Genomic DNA, 25,446 nt, shown 5'->3' with positions numbered 1-25,446 from the left:
CGAAGATGCTTGCATTTTAAGATGGATTAAGTGCCGTAGAACGGATTAAGTCAACATTAGTCTTATGACATTCGTCATGTATGAACTTCATTTATCGAAGTTGTATCTAGAAAAGGTTGCATGTCATATTAAAGCCTGAAATTCAATTGTGTTAAACGAAAGGTTTGTAGGTATAGCTCTTGATGTAAATCTATGTAGGTTTTATGCAAGTTATCCCCCAAATTGTCAATCATCATGATTTTAGCAAGGAAAAGAAATTGTCATTGCAAACCTTATAGTTGCATAGAAGTAAAAGTCTATGATTCACATACTTGCATGGAATGTTGCATCTTGAATTTATTTATTTGCATCTCTTAGGAAAAGTATTTGCATATCTTCTAAGCAAAGATCACTCTTGTCACAAGACAATTAGATGGTTTTAGGTAGATCACTTGTAATGGTATAACCCTTAAGGGATTCGTAAAAGCATAACTAGTTGGTACGACGAACACTTCAAAGTGCTAGGTAGGGTTTAGTATGTTAAACATTTTGCCTAGTATCCCACTTGGAACGCAAAGTCAAGAATTTCGAACCCAAGGGTCCTACCCACATTCACGGAATGTTTGGGTTAGTTGGATGCCCATACAATAACGATCTAGGGTTTTTATCCTAGGGCAAATTGGCCTAATACTAGACCTACGATTGAGATTAGAAACCCTAGGGCCAAACGTTGTCGGCATAGTATGGTTAGGGTTGGATTGAGTCAAGAGGACATCCCAAACCTTACATCTTGACCAAACGTATTTCTTGATCAAGGAACGCCGTTTGATAGGAGAAATGATCCTGCAAGTCAGATGCGACTCCTATGCAACAAGTTGCAACGTCGCATGACTTTGTGCTTAAATCACAAGATAGATTTGCCACTCCTTGGAACAAGGTTGGAAAGTTCTAATTACAAGTATAATTTGCGAGATGATGAGTAGTCATCTTGTTACATTACCCTTCTGTAAGGCTAAGTTTCCAAGTTAGGGTAACTATGAATTGTCTAGTAAGCAATAAACAAATCAAGTTAGGGTGACAAGGTTTCCCAGGATTTACCATCTTAATTTGAGGAACCTAAGGTGTTTACTAATTTGGGTTGATAGGGTATAAACCCTAACCCAAGGATAAAAGGGTAAACAAACAACAAACCCTTGGGGACCTTGCTAAGTCGCAATTGATCCCGGATCGAATGCTAGATGCATTCGGAGAGAAGGATTCACTCCTTAGTAGTTGGCCAAGTAAATGACCATTGGATTGATTGTGTTTGTGTAAGTTAGGAGCACTATTTGTAATTCTTTGCTCAAGGAACTAAAGATGGAAAAATAATTAATACTTTAGGTTAAAGGCCTAGAGGGAGAGGCATCATCAGTTACCCCCGACTGTCTGCCTGATCCTAATCAAGGGGGTTGTTAGCTGCACCGGGTACGTGGACCAAACCCACCGCGAGAGATCTCTCCATTGGTGCTACTTGGAGTAGGAGGACGCTTGGGTGCCAAGGGAGATCTGGCCGTAAATCCCTTGCCTCCGGGTCCTGCACAAGAGGCCGACGTGACTCGGGATTGGATCTCGAGGCCCGCATACTAGTCTACCGGCGAAAACTTGGATTAGTAATCCCTGAGGATTGCTGAAATTTCCTTCGAACGGATTATGAATTGCCTTCGGGCTGGATTATGGAATTATCTTCTAGCAGATTATGGATTAGCCTTCGGGCTGGATTATATGATGTATTTCAAAGAGTGATAAATAAGATCAAATGTTGAAAATGAACTTTTTTGACATTGCTTTTCTATGTCAGTGCTAAGATTACGTGAAGGAACCAATGACTAAAAGGCTAAATAAGGAAGCTGTTTTTTTTACGTGTCAAACTAATTGTGGTAGGTAATTAGACAACTAAAGCAACCCCGGGGAAAGTGCGGTGGATGTGACCATGGGTCCGTCCTACGGATGGGTGGTCCCGGTTGGTCGGGAACTTTTCTCGAAGGAAATTGATAGCAAGGTAACGATGACTTAGAAGCTAGGATACTAGAGTCCCGATTTGTGCTGTTTTAGGGGAATGGAATGGGACTATGCCTTATGGGCAGAGAGGTCAAGCTTTGCATCCCTCTCGTTTCCCACTCTCCTTGAACCAAGTGCAGCATGAATCCGCTTCGATCCTAAAATTTATGTGTAAAGTAGTTTACATGGGGTTCGACGCTAACTATTATTCTAAGAAATTGACCACTAGGAAAACCTTGATTCAGGTCGGTCCTAAGTGGGAACGGTCGGAATGCTTCCGCTTCGTGGCAGACTCAGGAAGACCTAGATTGCAAACCCTGTGACATTCCGTGGGAATGCTGGGAGGCACTTTCTATACTCTCTTCCCAATGGGCTGCTAAGATGTGTCCTACAAGTGAACAAGTGGACACGTTACATAGGCGCCCCCGTTAACTTTTTGCATAAAGAATCCACTTTGTGTACGAGCTCCGACAAATAAATAGTTTTACGAAATCCACCGCAAAACCTCACAGAATCCACCGTGGTCTCAGAGAATCCACTGTGGAATATGCCTCCTGGCATCATACCCCCGGGGTGGGATAGCAATTGTCCTCAATTGTTATTAGCTCAATGTGGAGCAAGCAGTGAGGGATCAGCACTTAGGTCACGAGCATGCATCCATTGGGCCTCTTCAACAGGATGATTTTTAAACTTTACCAAATATCTAGAATATCTATGGCCAGTTGTAGTGGTCATATAATCAATGTCTAAAATAGTTTCGGGTTCAAAGATTTCAATTTCTTCTTCTAACAAAGGAGGATTTTGATAGACAAGGTGGATAGGTAATTGGCCTTTAAAAGGTCGTAACAACCTAACATGAAAAGTATTGTGGATTTTCCAGTGTTGGGGTAGTTCTAATTTAAATGCATTTTCATTGATTTTGTGAATGATTTTGAAAGGTTCATAAAATCTAGGAGCTAACTTTACAACAAAGTGTTTCTCAATACTTTGTAATCTTCTCTTTTCAATGCGTAACCAAACATAATCATCAACTGTGAAACTCATAGCTTTTCTTTTCTTGTTAGCTTGTTTTGTGTATGATTGTTGGGCTTTCGCAATCATGTCTTTGACTTCAGCAAAAATAGTAGCGTGCATATTTGCAATATCATCAACAACTTTAACTTTGTTTGACAGTGATGTAACAGGTGTAGACAAATATCCATAAATGATTTTAAAAGGTGCTTTCCACGTAGCTGTACGTGGGGTGTTATTGTATGCAAACTAAAGTAAATACAAGTGTGTATCCCATGTTTGTGGTTTTGAAATTGTGTATGCACGCAAAAGGTCCAAAATTGTATTGTTTGTAGCTTTTGTTTTCCCATTTGTTTTTGGATGAAATGTAGATAAAAAATTCAGTCTTTGTACCTAAATTAGCAAACAAGGTAGTTCAAAAATTATTGCGGAATCTAGAATCATGATCAGAAATAATAACTTTTGGCAAACCATGATTAGTGAAAACAATTTTCAAAAACAATTCAGTAGCTTGAGATGTAGTTAGCATTTTCTTACATGGAACAAAATATGCTTGTTTCCTAAACCAATCTACAATAGTCCAAATCATATCATGATTAGCTTGGCTATTAGGCAAACCAGTAATAAAATCCATTGAAATATGTTCCCATGGTTGTTCTGGAATTGGTAAAGGCATTAATAAACCATATTGCTTACCATGGTATCGCTTAACTCTTTGAAAAATTAAACATTCAGATACAAAGTTAGAAACATCAGATTCCGTTTGTGGCTAGGAAAAATCTTCAACTAATGTACGTAAAGTAGAAATAATACCTCTATCGCCTTGATATGGGAGACAATGAATTTTGTGCAACACAAATGATCTAAATGAAATAGTTACACATAACCTTTTCTCATAAAACATAAATCCATTAGTATAAGACAATGAACCAATTGGAATCCAGTTATTTACAATTAATTTATTCCAATCAGCTTGAAAATTGGGGTCTTGATCATCAGTATCTTTCATAGGGATAAGGGAATCAAAAGATATCACATAGATATTATGAATAGTTGTTCTACTCAAGGCATCTGCAATAACATTTTCATTTCTGGATTGATATTGGATAAGTGGATGAAAATTTTGGATAAAAGCAGCCCATTTAATATAACGGTCAGAGATTTGTGGCTGACTAAGGAGATGCTTGATACTTTGTTGGTCAGTTTTGATCATGAATTCAGATCCCATTAAATAGTGTTTCCATTGAAGAAAAGCTTGTACTATTGCTAGTAATTCCTTATCACAGGCAGAATACTTGAGTTTAGAGGGTTAAGTTTGTAACTAGAGTAGGTTATGGGATGTGAATTTTGCATAAGGATAGCTCCTATTCCAGATCCACTAGCATTAGTGACTACTAGGAAGAATCATGTATTAAAGTCAGGGAGTTGCAATATAGGAGTATGTGATAAGGCATGCTTCAATAAATCAAAAGACTTTTACTGATTTTCAGACCAATGATACACAATACATTTCTTTAATAATTTTGTCAAAGGTAAAGCAAGCAATGAAAAATTTCTCACAAATTTTTTGTAAAAGCTAGCAAGACCTAAACAATAATGTAGCCTATGCATATTTTTAGGTATCGGCCAATTCAAAATTGCTTCTATCTTTTTAGGATCAACTTTAATACCTTCAAATGAAACAATATGTCCTAAATATTCAATGTGGGTTTGGAAAAAATTACTCTTTTCAAGATTAGCATATAATTGATTCTCTTTTAATAATTTTAAAACCAAGGATAAATGTTCATAATGCTCATTCTCATTTTTACTGAAAACCAATATATCATCAAAGAAAACAATGACACAATGCTGATGCTTAAAAAATATGTGGTTTATCATACAACTGAATGTGGCTGGGACATTAGTCAAAGCAAAAGTTGTAACAAGGAATTCATAATTTCTGAATTGGTTCCTAAATTTAGCTTTGAAAATATCTTATGTGTCTAGTCATACTTGATGGTATCCAGATTTAAGATCTATTTTGCTGAATATCGTAGCCCCTTGTAGTTTACCCATCAGGTCGTCTACCCTAGGAATCGGATATCTATTCTTGACAGTGATCTTATTTAGGACACGATAATCAATGCACATCTTATAAGTGTTATTTTTCTTCTTGACTAATAGGACAGGTGCACCAAAAGGAGAACTATTGTGCCTAATGAGTCTTTGGGTTAACAATTCTTCAACTTGGTTTTGAATTTCTTTCTATTCAATTTGATTATATCGATAAGGTGCTTTACATGGTGGCTAAGAACCTGGTATTAAGTCTATATTATGATCTTCAGGACATGTAGGTGGTAAGCCATGTGGTAAATTAGTAGCGAAACAATCTTTAAATTGTGAAAAAAATTGTGCATGCCTAGGATGCATCTGATTTTCCTTAGCTTTAATTTCATTCACCCATATTGAGTAGGATTTTTTATATTTTCTCAATGCATGTTTAGCCTGTATATGACTAAGCAATGGAAAATTATCAAGTGTGTGCATACCATGCAATGTCATTAGAATGAATCTTCATTGAATGTATGGAATAATCTATATTGAGATTATATAAATGATGCCAAGGTATTCCTAAGATAATTTCACTAGATTACAAAGGCATAACTAAGAAATTTATGTGCTCAACATAATCATCAATTTTATTCTCTAAGTCATGCACTTTTTGTTTTCCATTGTATCTAGTGTCTAAGAATGCAGCCTTGATGCGATAATGAGTCGAAATGGTATGTAAATTCAATTCTTTGACCAATTTCGCAGAAATAAAATTGTGTGTGCTCCTGTCATCATGTAAAACAACCTTTTCTTTACCATGCACAAAACATTTCATCATTAATAAAGAATGGAGATTTGGCATACCTGGTGAAGTATCTGAAGCAGTAACGATATCGTTATCGTCTTCTCTAAAATCTAGCATTTCTTCATAGTCTTCATCTTCAGTCTCTTCCAAGTAGTTGATGTGAATACTTGCCTTTTTGAATTGACAATTCACTGCTAGATGTCCAGGTTGATGGCACTTATAGCAGGCTATGGATTTGGCTTTGGAAACACTATTGGTAATAACGAAAAGTTTAGGAATGTTGGGATTTGGTTGGAAAAATGGCTTAGGATTTGGATTTGTGTTTGTTGGTAAAGCAGGGGGTCGTATCAAAGATTTACGGAATGAAGATGGAACAAAGAGGTTTTGATTGAATCTTCGAAAGTTAGAATTGAATTGCTTTGTACCGAAGTTACTGTTATTTGGAAATTGTTGTGGTCACTTCTCTCGTCCTTGAATTTTGTCTTCGGCATCATGGGCCAAGGAAATTGCATCCTCAAGAGTCGTTGACTTGAACATGTTCACTTTCGCATAGAGGTGATTAAGCGAACCAAACATAAACTTGCACTTATGGGTTGCCTTAGGTACTTCTTCGATTATTCTAAGTTGCAATAAGGCATTCCATAAATGCTCGGTATATTGTGAAATAGACTCGTGATCTCTTTGTTGTAGAAGATCTGATGCCAGGAGGCATATTCCACGGTGGATTCCGTGAGGTTTTACGGTGGATTCCGTAAACTTAGATGACCGGGGCTCATACGCAAAGAGGATTCTTTGTGCGAGAAGTTGATGGGGACGCCTGTCCTTTTCGGGCGTTTCATTAATTTAGTGTGTACATGGGTGATTCCATAGCGGGTGATTCCGCAAAATGCATATTAAATTAATAAACGTTTATGAGTTTAGAGTGCGCACTCGTAATAAATTAAGGTTAGGATTTATTTCTAACCAGTTGATTTATTTATGTAGCTGAAGACTGCTAGGTATTCACTTTTGTCGGTTTAATTGTGTTATTTTACTAACGATTGTGAATGCTTCAGTTGATGTGTAGAGATAGCAGCAGTGGCGGAGGAAAGCATTGGAGTCTAGCGGGTTTCCGATCTTTCGACTATATTTTGATGGGCGCCACGCCTATATTTTGATTATGTCTATAGAGACATCGATTATTTATTATTATTTTGTATGCGCTTATGCGCCTGGATATGTTATTTCTATTTGGACATTGAGATTGGGCGTGCCAAACTCTATGGGCACCGTCCATTAGCTTTATTTTCTTATTTTTGGTAGAAAGCAAACTCAAAAGCTAAAAGCTTGTATATTTTTGTAATTGGGCTATTTTTGAGCATAAAGATTGGAAATATACATTAAATACATGCTTTGTGAAGCGCTCACACAAGGCATGGGGGAGATTCAACCCAATTTGTCTCTTGTCTCATGTCGTGCTTGTTTTTACATTGATTTTTGTGCTAAAAAGTAGAGTGCTTTGTTCTTGGGGACCTTTGGGAATTCACTACGTGAGCTACCTGCGTCCGATCTGCGCACCAGTGGTATCAGAGCGGAGCAGAGATCAAGGGCTTCCAATCGCTACCAATCTCGGGCGAAGGCGGAGCTCCAGGAACAAACGACCTCTACAGTCAATCTCGTCGCGAACCGTCGATACAGGCAGACTTCTGGCGATCAAGAACCCCTATTTCTACTGTCAGATCGCGAAGGACCACTCTCTGTCGGCGGAGGACCACTCCTACATCCTCACATACAAGTCGTGAAGAAACAGTGAGAAAAAAATTCATATCTCTTTTCTCTTTCAAGTTTAAGCTTGACTTAAGCTTTAGAAGAAAGCTTAACCATTTCAAAAATTCATCACGAGGTGTATGAGGGGGTCCGAAAATTCCGCGACGGCATCAAATCTATATTCAAGTCCTCCACGATTTGCGCCGTTTTCTGACGGCTCTTCTTCTTCATTAAGCTTAGTTACTTAAGCTAAGTCATACAACTTTCATCAAGTCTGACAAGACACACAGATCTGACAAGTCTGCAAACTCCGGGTCACGCACTCCAGAAGACAAGTTTCGCAAGTCGACACTAATCAAGTACTGCAAGTCCTGCAAATCAGCTAAGTCCAGCAAGTCAACAACCCTGCAAGTCTGTTAAGTCTGCAACTCTGCAAGTCAGACTAAATCAGAACTGACTAACGCTCGAAACTCCTAGAAGACTTGTTCGTTTGCAAAAACTCAGAACTGGAAAGTTGTTCGCAGCAAGCTGTTTTACCTATCTGCAAGTTCGTTGAAGTACTTTCAGCAAACGGAGACAGAAATATTTCAGAATTTCTGAAAATTGAAGAAGAAAATACCCAAAATACATAGCCTTGTAACCCCAAATTTGAGCTACGCTCATCCCGCTAACTGATTTTGAGTGAGAAAGGTTTGTTGAGTTTTACAGGATGACTACCCCCCATATGGATGATCCTATGGCTGAAGACGACCTACCCGAGCCTACCATGGAGCAAAAGCTGGATCTTATCATGTTGCAATTAGACGAAGAGCGAAGAGCTAGGCAAGCCTTGCAAGCGCAATTGACAAAGCTACAAGGAGCGTCCACTGATAAAGAAGAACCTCAAGCTGAAGATCTGATTCGCCGTACCATCGACGCCACTCTTGAAGCACAAACCATTCGCAAGGAATCCAAGATAAGTAAACGAAGTTTCAAGTTTCGCACTTTCAATGGCATAAGAGAGGGAAAGACTGTTTTATCATTCATTAGCCAGTTTGATGACTATTTCCATGAGGAAACTTATCCTGAGAAAGATAAAATCAAGTGTGTTACTAATCATCTGATAGATAGAGCATCACTTTGGTGGACTGTCGTCCGCAAGAGCATAGAATGTCCTGCTACATGGGAAGATTTCAAGAAGAAGTTTATGCAAAATTTTCTACCACCGCAATTTCATGAGAAGGCAATCAAGCAATGGGATTTACTTCAACAACGCAACCGTGAGCCTATACCACAGTATACAGAGCGTTTTTGGAATGCACTCCTACAGCTACGCATGCTTGAAGACGTACCAGAGACGACACATAAGCGGAAGTACATGTCTGGACTTCTTGGACATTACTACGCTGAGGTGAATATGTTCAAGCCTGCTACTCTTGAAGATGCCATCTCCTTAGCTCACGACACTGAAGATAAGTTACGTGGAAGAGATCGACGACCGCAGTCATTCCAAGCAAACGGTAATTATGGATCTAAACAATTCAATTCAAATTTCAGAAGGTTTAATCCAGGTCGTTTTTCATCACCATCTTTCCGCAAGAATTGGCCTAAACCACCCGCATTACCATCCACTGTCAATCCAAATCCTAAGTCTATCCAACAAGCAAATCCAAATATACCCAGACTCCCAGCCATTGCAAATAATGTGACCAAAGCCAAGCCTATCGTATGTTACAAGTGTCACCAGCCAGGCCATCTCGCAGCAAATTGTCATTCAAAGAAGGCATCAGCACATATCAACTACCTTGGAGCTATGGACGAAGAAGAGCATGAGGATATGCCGGATTTCACTGAAGAAGAAGATGATCCTACTACTACTTCCGACACTTTACCAGGTATGCCTACTTCACATTCATTGTTGACTATGAAATGTATGGTGCATGGAAAAGAAAGAACTATATTGCATGATGACGGTAGTACGCATGATTTTATTTCAGCAAAATTGGTAAAGGAATTGAAATTGCATACAGTACCTACGCACTATCGCATAAAAGCTGCATTTTTAGGTACTAGGTACAATGGCACACAAGAAGTTCAAGATTTAGAAATTCAAATTGGTCCATATATTGAAAGAAGAAATTTCTTAGTTGTCCCATTACAATCTAGCGACATTATCCTAGGAATGCCATGGAGACACCAACATAATCCCAATATAGATTATTCCACACACACAATGAATATAAATTTTCAGGGAAAATCTATTACATTATTTGGTATGCATGCATCTCATATGTTTCCACTGCTTTCGCATACTCAAGCAAAACGTGCACTACGCAAGAATACTAAATCATATCTCATTTGGGTGAATGAATTGCACGCAAAAGAAACTCATATACACCCTAGGCACAAGGAATTTCTTGCATATTTTAAGGACTGTTTTGCAGAAGACCTACCACCAGGTTTACCTCCATCTCGTCCAGAAGACCATAAGATTGACCTAATACCTGGCACACAACCACCTTGCAAAGCCCCATATAGGCACAATCAAATAGAGCAAAAAGAAATCCAGAGTCAAGTAGAAGAATCACTAAATAGAGGTTTGATTCGACCTAGCAGTTCTCCATTTGGTGCACCTGTGCTCCTAGTCAAGAAAAAGAATAATACTTATCGGATGTGTATTGACTACCGAGCATTAAACAAGATCACTGTAAAGAATAGGTATCCTATACCTAGAGTTGACGACCTTATGGACAAACTGCAAGGATCTTCTATATTTAGTAAAATTGACCTTAAATCTGGATATCATCAGGTGAGGTTAGATAGATCCGACATATTTAAGACTGCATTCAGGACACAGTTTGGCCATTACGAATTCTTAGTTATGCCATTCGGATTAACTAATGCACCTGCCACTTTCAGTAGAATGATGAATCGTATTTTTCTAAAATATCAATATTGTGTGATTGTTTTCTTTGATGATATTTTAGTGTTCAGTCAAAGTGAAAAAGAGCATTATGAGCATTTATCATTAGTTTTTCAATTACTGAAAGAAAATCAATTGTTTGCAAATCCTGACAAGAGTGAATTCTTCAAGACAGAAATAGAATATCTAGGTCATATTGTATCAAAAGAAGGAATAAAAGTTGACCCTAAGAAAATTGACGCAATATTGCATTGGCCTATTCCTAAAAATGTACATGAACTACGCTCATTCCTTGGTCTTGCTAGTTTCTATAGGAAGTTTGTATGTAATTTCTTATTACTTGCTTTACCACTGACCAAACTTCTTAAGAAAGGTATTGTTTATCAATGGACTGAAAACCAGCAGAAATCCTTTGATTTACTTAAACGTGCATTGACCAATGCCCCTGTCCTACAATTGCCTGACTTTAACAGACCATTCTTTTTAGTTGTGACTGATGCTAGCGGATCAGGAATAGGAGCCGTGTTAATGCAAGATAACCATCCAATAGCATATTCTAGTTCTAAGCTGAAACCCTCTGAGCTCAAATATTCCACTTATGACAAGGAACTCTTAGCAGTTGTACAAGCATTGAAACAATGGAAGCATTATTTAATGGGTTCAGAATTCATGATAAAGACCGACCAGCAAAGCATTAGACATCTACTTAGCCAACCCCAAATTTCTGACCGCCATATCAAATGGGCTTCATTCATTCAAAGTTTCCATCCTATCATTCAATACCAACCTGGAAAAGAAAATGTAGTTGCCGATGCATTAAGTAGAAGACCTGCAATTTATAACATTTCTATCATATCTTTTGATTCTTTGATTGCTATGAAAGACACATATCACCAGGATATTACTTTTCATTCTGATTGGCAAAAATTAGTTCAAAATAATTTCATTCCTGTTGATTCATTGTCATATAATGATGGATTCATGTTCTTTGAAAAGAGACTGTGTGTTACTATTCCATTCCGATCATTTGTTTTGAATGAAATTCATTGTCCCCCATATCAAGGTCATAGAGGTATCATTTCTACATTACGCATGTTAACTGAAGATTTTTATTGGCCGCATATGGAAGCAGATGTGTCTAATTTTGTTTCTGAATGTCTGATTTGTCAAAGAATAAAGAGACATCATGGTAAACAGTATGGGTTATTAATGCCTTTATCTATTCCATCTAAACCTTGGGAACATATATCTATGGATTTCATTACTGGCTTACCAAATACTAAATCTAACCATGACATGATTTGGACAATTGTAGATAGATTTAGTAAGCAAGCATATTTCATTGCATGTAAGAAAACTTTAACAGCATCACAAGCAGCACAGTTATTTTTGAAAACTATTTTTACTAACCATGGATTGCCGAAAGTGATTATTTCAGATAGAGATTCTAGATTTTGTAATAATTTCTGGATTACACTGTTTGCAAATCTAGGCACAAAGATTGATTTCTCATCTGCATTTCATCCAGAAACAAATGGACAAACAGAAGCCACAAATAGCACTATTTTAGATCTTTTACGTGCATACACTATCTCTAAACCTCAAACATGGGATACTCATTTGCATTTATTACAGTTTGCCTACAATAATACACCGCACACATCTACAAAGAAAGCACCTTTTGAAGTTATTTATGGACATAGATTATCTACACCTGTTGCATCTTTGTCTAATAGAATACAAAGTGCCGATGATATTGCTGTTATGCATAACACTATTTTTGATGAGGTCAAGGATATGATTGCTAAAGCCCAACAATCATATACCAAACAAGCCAACAAGAAAAGACAAGCCATGAATTTCAAAATTAATGGTTATGTTTGGCTTAGAATAGAAAAGCGTAGACTGCAAAGTGTAGATAGACATCCAGTTGTCAAATTAGCCCCTAGATTCTACGGACCATTTAGAATCATTCATAAGATTAATGACAATGCATTCAAGTTAGAACTGCCATCTCATTGGAAAATTCATAATACCTTTCATATTAGTTTATTGAGACCATTTAGAGGACAATTACCTATCCACCCTGTCTATGAAAACCCACCTTTACTAGAAGAAGAGACTGAAATCCTTGAACCAGAAGCCATCATAGACACTGACTACATGACCACTAGAACTGGCCGAAGGTACTCTAGATATCTCGTGAAATTTAAGAACCATCCTGTAGAAGAAGCACCATGGATGCACGCTAGAGACCTAAATGCTTTCCCCACTCTGTTAGCTCCACATTGAGCTAATAGCAATTGAGGTCAATTGCTATCCCACCCCGGGGGTATGATGCCAGGAGGCATATTCCACGGTGGATTCCGTGAGGTTTTACGGTGGATTCCGTAAACTTAGATGACCGGGGCTCATACGCAAAGAGGATTCTTTGTGCGAGAAGTTGATGGGGACGCCTATCCTTTTCGGGCGTTTCATTAATTTAGTGTGTACATGGGTGATTCCATAGCGGGTGATTCCGCAAAATGCATATTAAATTAATAAACGTTTATGAGTTTAGAGTGCGCACTCGTAATAAATTAAGGTTAGGATTTATTTCTAACCAGTTGATTTATTTATGTAGCTGAAGACTGCTAGGTATTCACTTTTGTCGGTTTAATTGTGTTATTTTACTAACGATTGTGAATGCTTCAGTTGATGTGTAGAGATAGCAGCAGTGGCGGAGGAAAGCATTGGAGTCTAGCGGGTTTCCGATCTTTCGACTATATTTTGATGGGCGCCACGCCTATATTTTGATTATGTCTATAGAGACATCGATTATTTATTATTATTTTGTATGCGCTTATGCGCCTGGATATGTTATTTCTATTTGGACATTGAGATTGGGCGTGCCAAACTCTATGGGCACCGTCCATTAGCTTTATTTTCTTATTTTTGGTAGAAAGCAAACTCAAAAGCTAAAAGCTTGTATATTTTTGTAATTGGGCTATTTTTGAGCATAAAGATTGGAAATATACATTAAATACATGCTTTGTGAAGCGCTCACACAAGGCATGGGGGAGATTCAACCCAATTTGTCTCTTGTCTCATGTCGTGCTTGTTTTTACATTGATTTTTGTGCTAAAAAGTAGAGTGCTTTGTTCTTGGGGACCTTTGGGAATTCACTACGTGAGCTACCTGCGTCCGATCTGCGCACCAGTGGTATCAGAGCGGAGCAGAGATCAAGGGCTTCCAATCGCTACCAATCTCGGGCGAAGGCGGAGCTCCAGGAACAAACGACCTCTACAGTCAATCTCGTCGCGAACCGTCGATACAGGCAGACTTCTGGCGATCAAGAACCCCTATTTCTACTGTCAGATCGCGAAGGACCACTCTCTGTCGGCGGAGGACCACTCCTACATCCTCACATACAAGTCGTGAAGAAACAGTGAGAAAAAAATTCATATCTCTTTTCTCTTTCAAGTTTAAGCTTGACTTAAGCTTTAGAAGAAAGCTTAACCATTTCAAAAATTCATCACGAGGTGTATGAGGGGGTCCGAAAATTCCGCGACGGCATCAAATCTATATTCAAGTCCTCCACGATTTGCGCCGTTTTCTGACGGCTCTTCTTCTTCATTAAGCTTAGTTACTTAAGCTAAGTCATACAACTTTCATCAAGTCTGACAAGACACACAGATCTGACAAGTCTGCAAACTCCGGGTCACGCACTCCAGAAGACAAGTTTCGCAAGTCGACACTAATCAAGTACTGCAAGTCCTGCAAATCAGCTAAGTCCAGCAAGTCAACAACCCTGCAAGTCTGTTAAGTCTGCAACTCTGCAAGTCAGACTAAATCAGAACTGACTAACGCTCGAAACTCCTAGAAGACTTGTTCGTTTGCAAAAACTCAGAACTGGAAAGTTGTTCGCAGCAAGCTGTTTTACCTATCTGCAAGTTCGTTGAAGTACTTTCAGCAAACGGAGACAGAAATATTTCAGAATTTCTGAAAATTGAAGAAGAAAATACCCAAAATACATAGCCTTGTAACCCCAAATTTGAGCTACGCTCATCCCGCTAACTGATTTTGAGTGAGAAAGGTTTGTTGAGTTTTACAGGATGACTACCCCCCATATGGATGATCCTATGGCTGAAGACGACCTACCCGAGCCTACCATGGAGCAAAAGCTGGATCTTATCATGTTGCAATTAGACGAAGAGCGAAGAGCTAGGCAAGCCTTGCAAGCGCAATTGACAAAGCTACAAGGAGCGTCCACTGATAAAGAAGAACCTCAAGCTGAAGATCTGATTCGCCGTACCATCGACGCCACTCTTGAAGCACAAACCATTCGCAAGGAATCCAAGATAAGTAAACGAAGTTTCAAGTTTCGCACTTTCAATGGCATAAGAGAGGGAAAGACTGTTTTATCATTCATTAGCCAGTTTGATGACTATTTCCATGAGGAAACTTATCCTGAGAAAGATAAAATCAAGTGTGTTACTAATCATCTGATAGATAGAGCATCACTTTGGTGGACTGTCGTCCGCAAGAGCATAGAATGTCCTGCTACATGGGAAGATTTCAAGAAGAAGTTTATGCAAAATTTTCTACCACCGCAATTTCATGAGAAGGCAATCAAGCAATGGGATTTACTTCAACAACGCAACCGTGAGCCTATACCACAGTATACAGAGCGTTTTTGGAATGCACTCCTACAGCTACGCATGCTTGAAGACGTACCAGAGACGACACATAAGCGGAAGTACATGTCTGGACTTCTTGGACATTACTACGCTGAGGTGAATATGTTCAAGCCTGCTACTCTTGAAGATGCCATCTCCTTAGCTCACGACACTGAAGATAAGTTACGTGGAAGAGATCGACGACCGCAGTCATTCCAAGCAAACGGTAATTATGGATCTAAACAATTCAATTCAAATTTCAGAAGGTTTAATCCAGGTCGTTTTTCATCACCATCTTTCCGCAAGAATTGGCCTAAACCACCCGCATTACCATCCACTGTCAATCCAAATCCTAAGTCTATCCAACAAGCAAATCCAAATATACCCAGACTCCCAGCCATTGCAAATAATGTGACCAAAGCCAAGCCTATCGTATGTTACAAGTGTCACCAGCCAGGCCATCTCGCAGCAAATTGTCATTCAAAGAAGGCATCAGCACATATCAACTACCTTGGAGCTATGGACGAAGAAGAGCATGAGGATATGCCGGATTTCACTGAAGAAGAAGATGATCCTACTACTACTTCCGACACTTTACCAGGTATGCCTACTTCACATTCATTGTTGACTATGAAATGTATGGTGCATGGAAAAGAAAGAACTATATTGCATGATGACGGTAGTACGCATGATTTTATTTCAGCAAAATTGGTAAAGGAATTGAAATTGCATACAGTACCTACGCACTATCGCATAAAAGCTACATTTTTAGGTACTAGGTACAATGGCACACAAGAAGTTCAAGATTTAGAAATTCAAATTGGTCCATATATTGAAAGAAGAAATTTCTTAGTTGTCCCATTACAATCTAGCGACATTATCCTAGGAATGCCATGGAGACACCAACATAATCCCAATATAGATTATTCCACACACACAATGAATATAAATTTTCAGGGAAAATCTATTACATTATTTGGTATGCATGCATCTCATATGTTTCCACTGCTTTCGCATACTCAAGCAAAACGTGCACTACGCAAGAATACTAAATCATATCTCATTTGGGTGAATGAATTGCACGCAAAAGAAACTCATATACACCCTAGGCACAAGGAATTTCTTGCATATTTTAAGGACTGTTTTGCAGAAGACCTACCACCAGGTTTACCTCCATCTCGTCCAGAAGACCATAAGATTGACCTAATACCTGGCACACAACCACCTTGCAAAGCCCCATATAGGCACAATCAAATAGAGCAAAAAGAAATCCAGAGTCAAGTAGAAGAATCACTAAATAGAGGTTTGATTCGACCTAGCAGTTCTCCATTTGGTGCACCTGTGCTCCTAGTCAAGAAAAAGAATAATACTTATCGGATGTGTATTGACTACCGAGCATTAAACAAGATCACTGTAAAGAATAGGTATCCTATACCTAGAGTTGACGACCTTATGGACAAACTGCAAGGATCTTCTATATTTAGTAAAATTGACCTTAAATCTGGATATCATCAGGTGAGGTTAGATAGATCCGACATATTTAAGACTGCATTCAGGACACAGTTTGGCCATTACGAATTCTTAGTTATGCCATTCGGATTAACTAATGCACCTGCCACTTTCAGTAGAATGATGAATCGTATTTTTCTAAAATATCAATATTGTGTGATTGTTTTCTTTGATGATATTTTAGTGTTCAGTCAAAGTGAAAAAGAGCATTATGAGCATTTATCATTAGTTTTTCAATTACTGAAAGAAAATCAATTGTTTGCAAATCCTGACAAGAGTGAATTCTTCAAGACAGAAATAGAATATCTAGGTCATATTGTATCAAAAGAAGGAATAAAAGTTGACCCTAAGAAAATTGACGCAATATTGCATTGGCCTATTCCTAAAAATGTACATGAACTACGCTCATTCCTTGGTCTTGCTAGTTTCTATAGGAAGTTTGTATGTAATTTCTTATTACTTGCTTTACCACTGACCAAACTTCTTAAGAAAGGTATTGTTTATCAATGGACTGAAAACCAGCAGAAATCCTTTGATTTACTTAAACGTGCATTGACCAATGCCCCTGTCCTACAATTGCCTGACTTTAACAGACCATTCTTTTTAGTTGTGACTGATGCTAGCGGATCAGGAATAGGAGCCGTGTTAATGCAAGATAACCATCCAATAGCATATTCTAGTTCTAAGCTGAAACCCTCTGAGCTCAAATATTCCACTTATGACAAGGAACTCTTAGCAGTTGTACAAGCATTGAAACAATGGAAGCATTATTTAATGGGTTCAGAATTCATGATAAAGACCGACCAGCAAAGCATTAGACATCTACTTAGCCAACCCCAAATTTCTGACCGCCATATCAAATGGGCTTCATTCATTCAAAGTTTCCATCCTATCATTCAATACCAACCTGGAAAAGAAAATGTAGTTGCCGATGCATTAAGTAGAAGACCTGCAATTTATAACATTTCTATCATATCTTTTGATTCTTTGATTGCTATGAAAGACACATATCACCAGGATATTACTTTTCATTCTGATTAGCAAAAATTAGTTCAAAATAATTTCATTCCTGTTGATTCATTGTCATATAATGATGGATTCATGTTCTTTGAAAAGAGACTGTGTGTTACTATTCCATTCCGATCATTTGTTTTGAATGAAATTCATTGTCCCCCATATCAAGGTCATAGAGGTATCATTTCTACATTACGCATGTTAACTGAAGATTTTTATTGGCCGCATATGGAAGCAGATGTGTCTAATTTTGTTTCTGAATGTCTGATTTGTCAAAGAATAAAGAGACATCATGGTAAACAGTATGGGTTATTAATGCCTTTATCTATTCCATCTAAACCTTGGGAACATATATCTATGGATTTCATTACTGGCTTACCAAATACTAAATCTAACCATGACATGATTTGGACAATTGTAGATAGATTTAGTAAGCAAGCATATTTCATTGCATGTAAGAAAACTTTAACAGCATCACAAGCAGCACAGTTATTTTTTAAAACTATTTTTACTAACCATGGATTGCCGAAAGTGATTATTTCAGATAGAGATTCTAGATTTTGTAATAATTTCTGGATTACACTGTTTGCAAATCTAGGCACAAAGATTGATTTCTCATCTGCATTTCATCCAGAAACAAATGGACAAACAGAAGCCACAAATAGCACTATTTTAGATCTTTTACGTGCATACACTATCTCTAAACCTCAAACATGGGATACTCATTTGCATTTATTACAGTTTGCCTACAATAATACACCGCACACATCTACAAAGAAAGCACCTTTTGAAGTTATTTATGGACATAGATTATCTACACCTGTTGCATCTTTGTCTAATAGAATACAAAGTGCCGATGATATTGCTGTTATGCATAACACTATTTTTGATGAGGTCAAGGATATGATTGCTAAAGCCCAACAATCATATACCAAACAAGCCAACAAGAAAAGACAAGCCATGAATTTCAAAATTAATGGTTATGTTTGGCTTAGAATAGAAAAGCGTAGACTGCAAAGTGTAGATAGACATCCAGTTGTCAAATTAGCCCCTAGATTCTACGGACCATTTAGAATCATTCATAAGATTAATGACAATGCATTCAAGTTAGAACTGCCATCTCATTGGAAAATTCATAATACCTTTCATATTAGTTTATTGAGACCATTTAGAGGACAATTACCTATCCACCCTGTCTATGAAAACCCACCTTTACTAGAAGAAGAGACTGAAATCCTTGAACCAGAAGCCATCATAGACACTGACTACATGACCACTAGAACTGGCCGAAGGTACTCTAGATATCTCGTGAAATTTAAGAACCATCCTGTAGAAGAAGCACCATGGATGCACGCTAGAGACCTAAATGCTTTCCCCACTCTGTTAGCTCCACATTGAGCTAATAGCAATTGAGGTCAATTGCTATCCCACCCCGGGGGTATGATGCCAGGAGGCATATTCCACGGTGGATTCCGTGAGGTTTTACGGTGGATTCCGTAAACTTAGATGACCGGGGCTCATACGCAAAGAGGATTCTTTGTGCGAGAAGTTGATGGGGACGCCTATCCTTTTCGGGCGTTTCATTAATTTAGTGTGTACATGGGTGATTCCATAGCGGGTGATTCCGCAAAATGCATATTAAATTAATAAACGTTTATGAGTTTAGAGTGCGCACTCGTAATAAATTAAGGTTAGGATTTATTTCTAACCAGTTGATTTATTTATGTAGCTGAAGACTGCTAGGTATTCACTTTTGTCGGTTTAATTGTGTTATTTTACTAACGATTGTGAATGCTTCAGTTGATGTGTAGAGATAGCAGCAGTGGCGGAGGAAAGCATTGGAGTCTAGCGGGTTTCCGATCTTTCGACTATATTTTGATGGGCGCCACGCCTATATTTTGATTATGTCTATAGAGACATCGATTATTTATTATTATTTTGTATGCGCTTATGCGCCTGGATATGTTATTTCTATTTGGACATTGAGATTGGGCGTGCCAAACTCTATGGGCACCGTCCATTAGCTTTATTTTCTTATTTTTGGTAGAAAGCAAACTCAAAAGCTAAAAGCTTGTATATTTTTGTAATTGGGCTATTTTTGAGCATAAAGATTGGAAATATACATTAAATACATGCTTTGTGAAGCGCTCACACAAGGCATGGGGGAGATTCAACCCAATTTGTCTCTTGTCTCATGTCGTGCTTGTTTTTACATTGATTTTTGTGCTAAAAAGTAGAGTGCTTTGTTCTTGGGGACCTTTGGGAATTCACTACGTGAGCTACCTGCGTCCGATCTGCGCACCAAGATCCCACTGTTTGATTGCTTTTTCATGGAATTGAGGTGGAAAAAAATTTTGCAAAATTTTCTTTTGAAAAGTCTCCCAAGTAGTAGGACTGTGATCTTTCTTATTTGCCGATGCGGAAGTTGTTAGAATCTTTCTTCAACGAATACTTTTTCGGTGTAGACTACGTATAGTAGTCTGCTTGCTAGAAATTATCTCTATCATAGCACGGGTGTGAGTAGAGGCTTACAGAAAGATAGAAAACTAGTTGGGGATTGATTCGGGGAAGAGATCAATGCGAACACCCACTAGGAAAGAATTTAAAGATTGAATTTTCAAGCTTTTGGAAAGCTTTAAAGCCTTAAGCTTAGAAAAGCTTAAGCTTAATGAAATTATTTGTGACGATTCAGGACGATGGCAACTTTTCGGCAACGTCATCATCCTCGAGTACAATCTTCTAGCACGAACGACTCATTTTTGGAAACTTTAAGCTTTTAAGCTTAAACAATAAGCTAAGCTTAATGATTGATATTTAACCTTTTTGTTTGAGAGAATTTTAAAAAATGTATTTACAATGCAGCTTCCCGGGTGGTCCTTCGTCAGCAAAGACTGGTCCTTTGCAGTCCAACAGTGTAGTACGGGGTTCTTCACCGCCAGGAATACGCTGGTATTGACGGATTGTCACGAGGCACCTTCGTGCGAGATGGTAAGTGATTGTAAGCCCTTGATCTCAGCTTCACTCTCATACCACTGGTGCATAAAATCGGATGTTGTATTCATACGTAGCAAGTATTGGAAGGTCTCCAAGAACAAATAACTCTAATTTAGGCTAAAAAATCAAGAAAATAGACTTGCACAATATGAGGCAAAAAGACCAATTGGGTGCAATCTCCCCCTATGTCTTGGGTGGGGCTCGTACATAAAGCTTGTACACAAAGTGGATTCTTTGTAAAAAAGTCGACAAAGTGGATTCTTTGTGCGAAATATTAGCGCCACACCTTTAATGATAAGACACGTGTCCATAAAAAATGATAATTTCTTCTAAATAACTTAAATACATGCTATCACGCAATACTTCCCAACACCACCGCCGCCTGCTCTATACATCAACTGAAGCATTCACAATTGTTAGAAAATAATAAAATTCAATCGACAAAAGTGAATACATAGTAGTCTTCACCTACAAAATAAATAAATAGGTTGGAACTCTATTCTAACCTTAATTTAATACGAGGCTAAACTCATAAATGTCCATTAATTTAAATATGTATTTTGTAGAATCACCCACTTGCACATTAAATTAACGTGACTCCCGAAAAGGATAGGTGTTCCCATCAAATTTTCGCACAAAGAATCTACTTTGTGTACGAACCCTAGCAAATAAATATAGTTTTACGGAATCCACTGTGGTCTCACAGAATCCACCATGGAATATGCCTCTTAGCATCATATATATAACAATGAGAGTTGTATAGCTTTAGCACAGAATCTTGTATTTCATGGAATGATGAAGTATATCAAGATATATTATCACATTATCCATAAGAAGATATCAATATAATAATGTGGCAATTTTATTTACCAAGGCCGTTGCTCAAGCCATTCTTCATCAACATTCTAGATCCTTTAGACTCATATCGCAACTAGGTTTTAAGAGGGTGTGTTAGTGATTTGTCACCTCCATGATAGGCACAGGCTTGGCCAGGGAAAATTAGGTTAATTTATTTAGCATCACCTTATACAAGAACATCATTTCGATGTGGCAATTACCTACTTCAGATGTTATATTTATCCTATTCAAGAAAAGCTTTCCCTTTGTCCTTTTATCTTGCTTTTGTGCAAAGTGAGAGAAATTCTCTAGTTGGATATTTCTCATAGCCCTTTTTATATACTACCTTGTGTATGGAATTTACATTCATTGTAATCTTCAACTTTCTTTTGTATATATATATATATATATATATATATATATATATCTCTCTCTCTCTCTCTATATATATATATATATATATATATATATATATATATATATTCACTTATTCCTTTCAATCTAGGTAGATGATTTCACCTTCACTGCACTCTAATAAATGCTATATATACAAATGCAACCATTGCAAGAAAGAGCCTAAAAATTGAGTAGCTTTTCTTGTGAGATGTAGCAAATATATACTAGCCCTCAAAATATAATGTGCATGTCCTAAATAGCCTTTGTATGGCAAAACCCATGACAAATTCTCAACATGAAGAAAAACTAAAGAAGAAAATATATTATATTTCTAGCAATCAAAGAAGGAGATAATGGGGAAATGTTTTCAACCTATGGTTAGGCTAGCATATTCAGACTAAAGCATTAAAATATTTAGCTTTTCAACACTACATAAACTTTCTCTATGCACACATGAAATATTATCTAACTCCACTCTAATATATGTGGTGGATGATCTCAATGATCTACATGGATCTTGGCATCTAGATGTCCTCAACACTCATGTATTCTACTTCTAAATGAAGGCCAATTGCCTCTTATTAGATGTAGAATTTCCTAGTCATTTCTTGTGCCTTGTACTCACTTCATGAGTCCCTTGAAAGGTGGATATGGCTACCATTCTCGTATATTCTTCTTTTAAATATATTAATGCAATACAAAGCCAAAAACTTACATGGGCTAGCCAAAATTAGCTCATATACATTTCGTAGATAATTTATTGGCAAATGGAAAAAGCCACTCCTTAATGCTAATTACTCCATCAAGAACATGGAACATTATATTAGGAAATTTGGGAATTTCCATGCACTCTGGGAACCCCCAATACCTTTATTATTTGATCACATTGTCAAATCTTGTTGTCATACTTAAAGGTGGAATCTACCCTAAATGCTATATAAGCTACCTTCCCAAATCCCACTTTCAAATATAAATCAAGATTGTTTTACGTGATCAAATATTTATCACTTATTTGGATTTGGGACTTGGAAAAATCTCAAATTCTCTAATAGTGTTATGGTAATTTTGTCAGGATTCATGATTGCACGATTGGTGCCATCAAACAACATATGCTAGCAACCCACATAGCCATGCCTTCAAAATGCTCATGAGCTTGACCAATATAATCTAAGAGGTCTTACCATCTTTCACCAAAATTTTCAACCATTTTTTGAAATTTAGAATCTAACTATAGGAAGTTAAGGAAGAATATATGCTTGTATCAGCCTTGAGTTATGTATTAGGATATTCATTTATGCATTTCCCATGTCAAAAGATCCTCTTTGATCTCACGTGTGATCCCATGTTACCCTTTCGTTTTCTATTTTCACTCTTTGAGAATAAACTATATCTCTAGCTTTGTTGGAGTTGTTTAGCAGCATAGAGTGGCTCATCCCCAATTGGAACTTCATGGAAACTAGAGAAGCTATGGTTAGATTTTCTAGATACACCTTAATCTCCATGGAGAGACTACTCTAACAAGCGGCCAATAAACTTACAAGCTCCTGGACTGGTTTTCTTGGTCCGGTGATTGCTAGGCCGTGTCCTTAATTACCGACGACATGACGGGGTGTGGGGAAGCTTCATGTGCAGACTGAATATTTGGCTTCTTCACGAGGCTCCAAAGACTCTACTCCAGAGTCGAGAGCCAAGGAGAGGGCAGAGTCGTACAGAGTCCAGACTATAGACGAGTCACGAATCCCGAGTCCCGATTCATGGCGACCATAATTGAAAGAAGACTGAGGACTGCACTAGCGCAGTCTGCAGCCGCCAGAACGTTCTAAAACGAAACGCGAATCCAAAGAGACCCGATAAAATCTATTTATTGACATGACATGATCACAGGAACTTTACCTCGATCAGTATTTCATGAGGATATACATAGAAGAGGTAAGTAAAGGTGAAAAGTTAAAACGGTCCGCTGTCTCACTGCGTAAGCCATCGGCAGAACTGCTGTCTCTGACTTGAACCTTGCTTGTTTCCAGTCTTGACTGCTTGTGTGATATAATAAAGCCAAAGAGGTCCAGCAGGATAAGCTCGTGCATGCAGTTAGTGCACAGATCTCTGCAGGTCAGGTAGAGAAGAAGAAGAAGTCTGCAGAAGAAGAAGCAGAAGAAGGTGAGTACCGTCGTGAATCATTGGATGTGCTACGATCGAGGAAGAAAATGAATGGTGGCCTTCTAATGTACGTTTTAACGTTGATGGGGATGGCGCTGATGTTTTGATCTGAACGCGTCCTGAATCCTGATTAGGATGAAGCCCGTGATTGATCCGTGAATGACTGAGACTAGACTCCGAGATAAATATCGGGGAGGGAGGGACAGAGACAGACAGAAAGACAGACCTGGTATAGCAGTACGGCCTATGAAGCATATAAAAGGTGGAAATGTTGACACTAGGTTCCTCCAGAGTCCACACTAGTTCTCATAGTCTTGCTCCACGGCAAACTTTTTTGACATGCAGTAATAGTATACAGCCGGAAGCCTCCTCCCTAATGTGGCTATTACTATTAAAGGCAATTTAGACTAGTAGCAAAACTCAAAATTGAAATTAGTAACGGTCTATGCCTCATATGCAAGAATGATGTAGCAATGATCCCTCATTTGTTCTTGAATTGTAAAGCTAACACTATTATTAATATTTTGCCTTCCTTCCAACGAGCTTATCTTGGAGGAAAATTCTCTTAGGAGAGACTTATAAAGTTTCACTTGTTACTTGGAATTGGCTATGGAGCCACTATTTGTGGAATGCTTGCATTTGTAGAAATAAGGCCATATACAAGCAGGTGGTTCTTGATCCTACTCACAATTTCAAATTTGATCTTCTTATATAAGTGATGAAAGTGGGACCCAAAAGAGAATAAGATCACTAGAAGTGATAGAAGAAGGAGAAAATTGGGAATTCAAGAAATTTAGAGTATATGAAGAAAGGAGGTTACCGATGGAGATAAGAGATTCTTTGAAGAACTCATGCATAGTGGTCTTAGAGGCTTTGTGCCGCCACCAAACAACTCTTTAACACAAGTCAAACAAAAATAAAGACACATGACAAGCTCTTTGACTCAATATGTAAAGTTCAAATAGATACTCTTGGCAAGTGAATAACAAGTTTTGTAAATAAAATCATAAGCCTAATCAGATAATTAATGAGGCATAGACGCGCATGTTAGACGCGCAAAGTCGGGCGTGTCTATCATTGTGTCTATATGTGCGTGTAAAAGAGTGCGTAAATAGATGCGAATTTTGCGTTTATATTTCCGTGCAAATAGACATGAATATAGACGCGTTTTCAGACGCGTAATTATTTAACCACTTGAAATTGGACTTAATATAATTAAAAAACCAGAGTTAATAATTATTTTTGCATTGCTCTCTAATGAATGGCAGTTCCTCCAGATTACAAGCTTGATATAAGTAATTAGCGGCAAGCGACATAAACCTTATTATACAATTAGTAGCAAGCATTGCATGTACCTTGTAATTTCT

The sequence above is a fragment of the Lygodium microphyllum genome, chromosome 12 (assembly GCF_053477565.2).
Source record: "Lygodium microphyllum isolate KBCC chromosome 12, Lygodium_microphyllum_v1.1.10, whole genome shotgun sequence".
Taxonomy (NCBI): domain Eukaryota; kingdom Viridiplantae; phylum Streptophyta; class Polypodiopsida; order Schizaeales; family Lygodiaceae; genus Lygodium; species Lygodium microphyllum.
The sequence above is the reverse complement of the archived record's forward strand: the minus strand, read 5'-3'. Positions refer to the sequence as shown.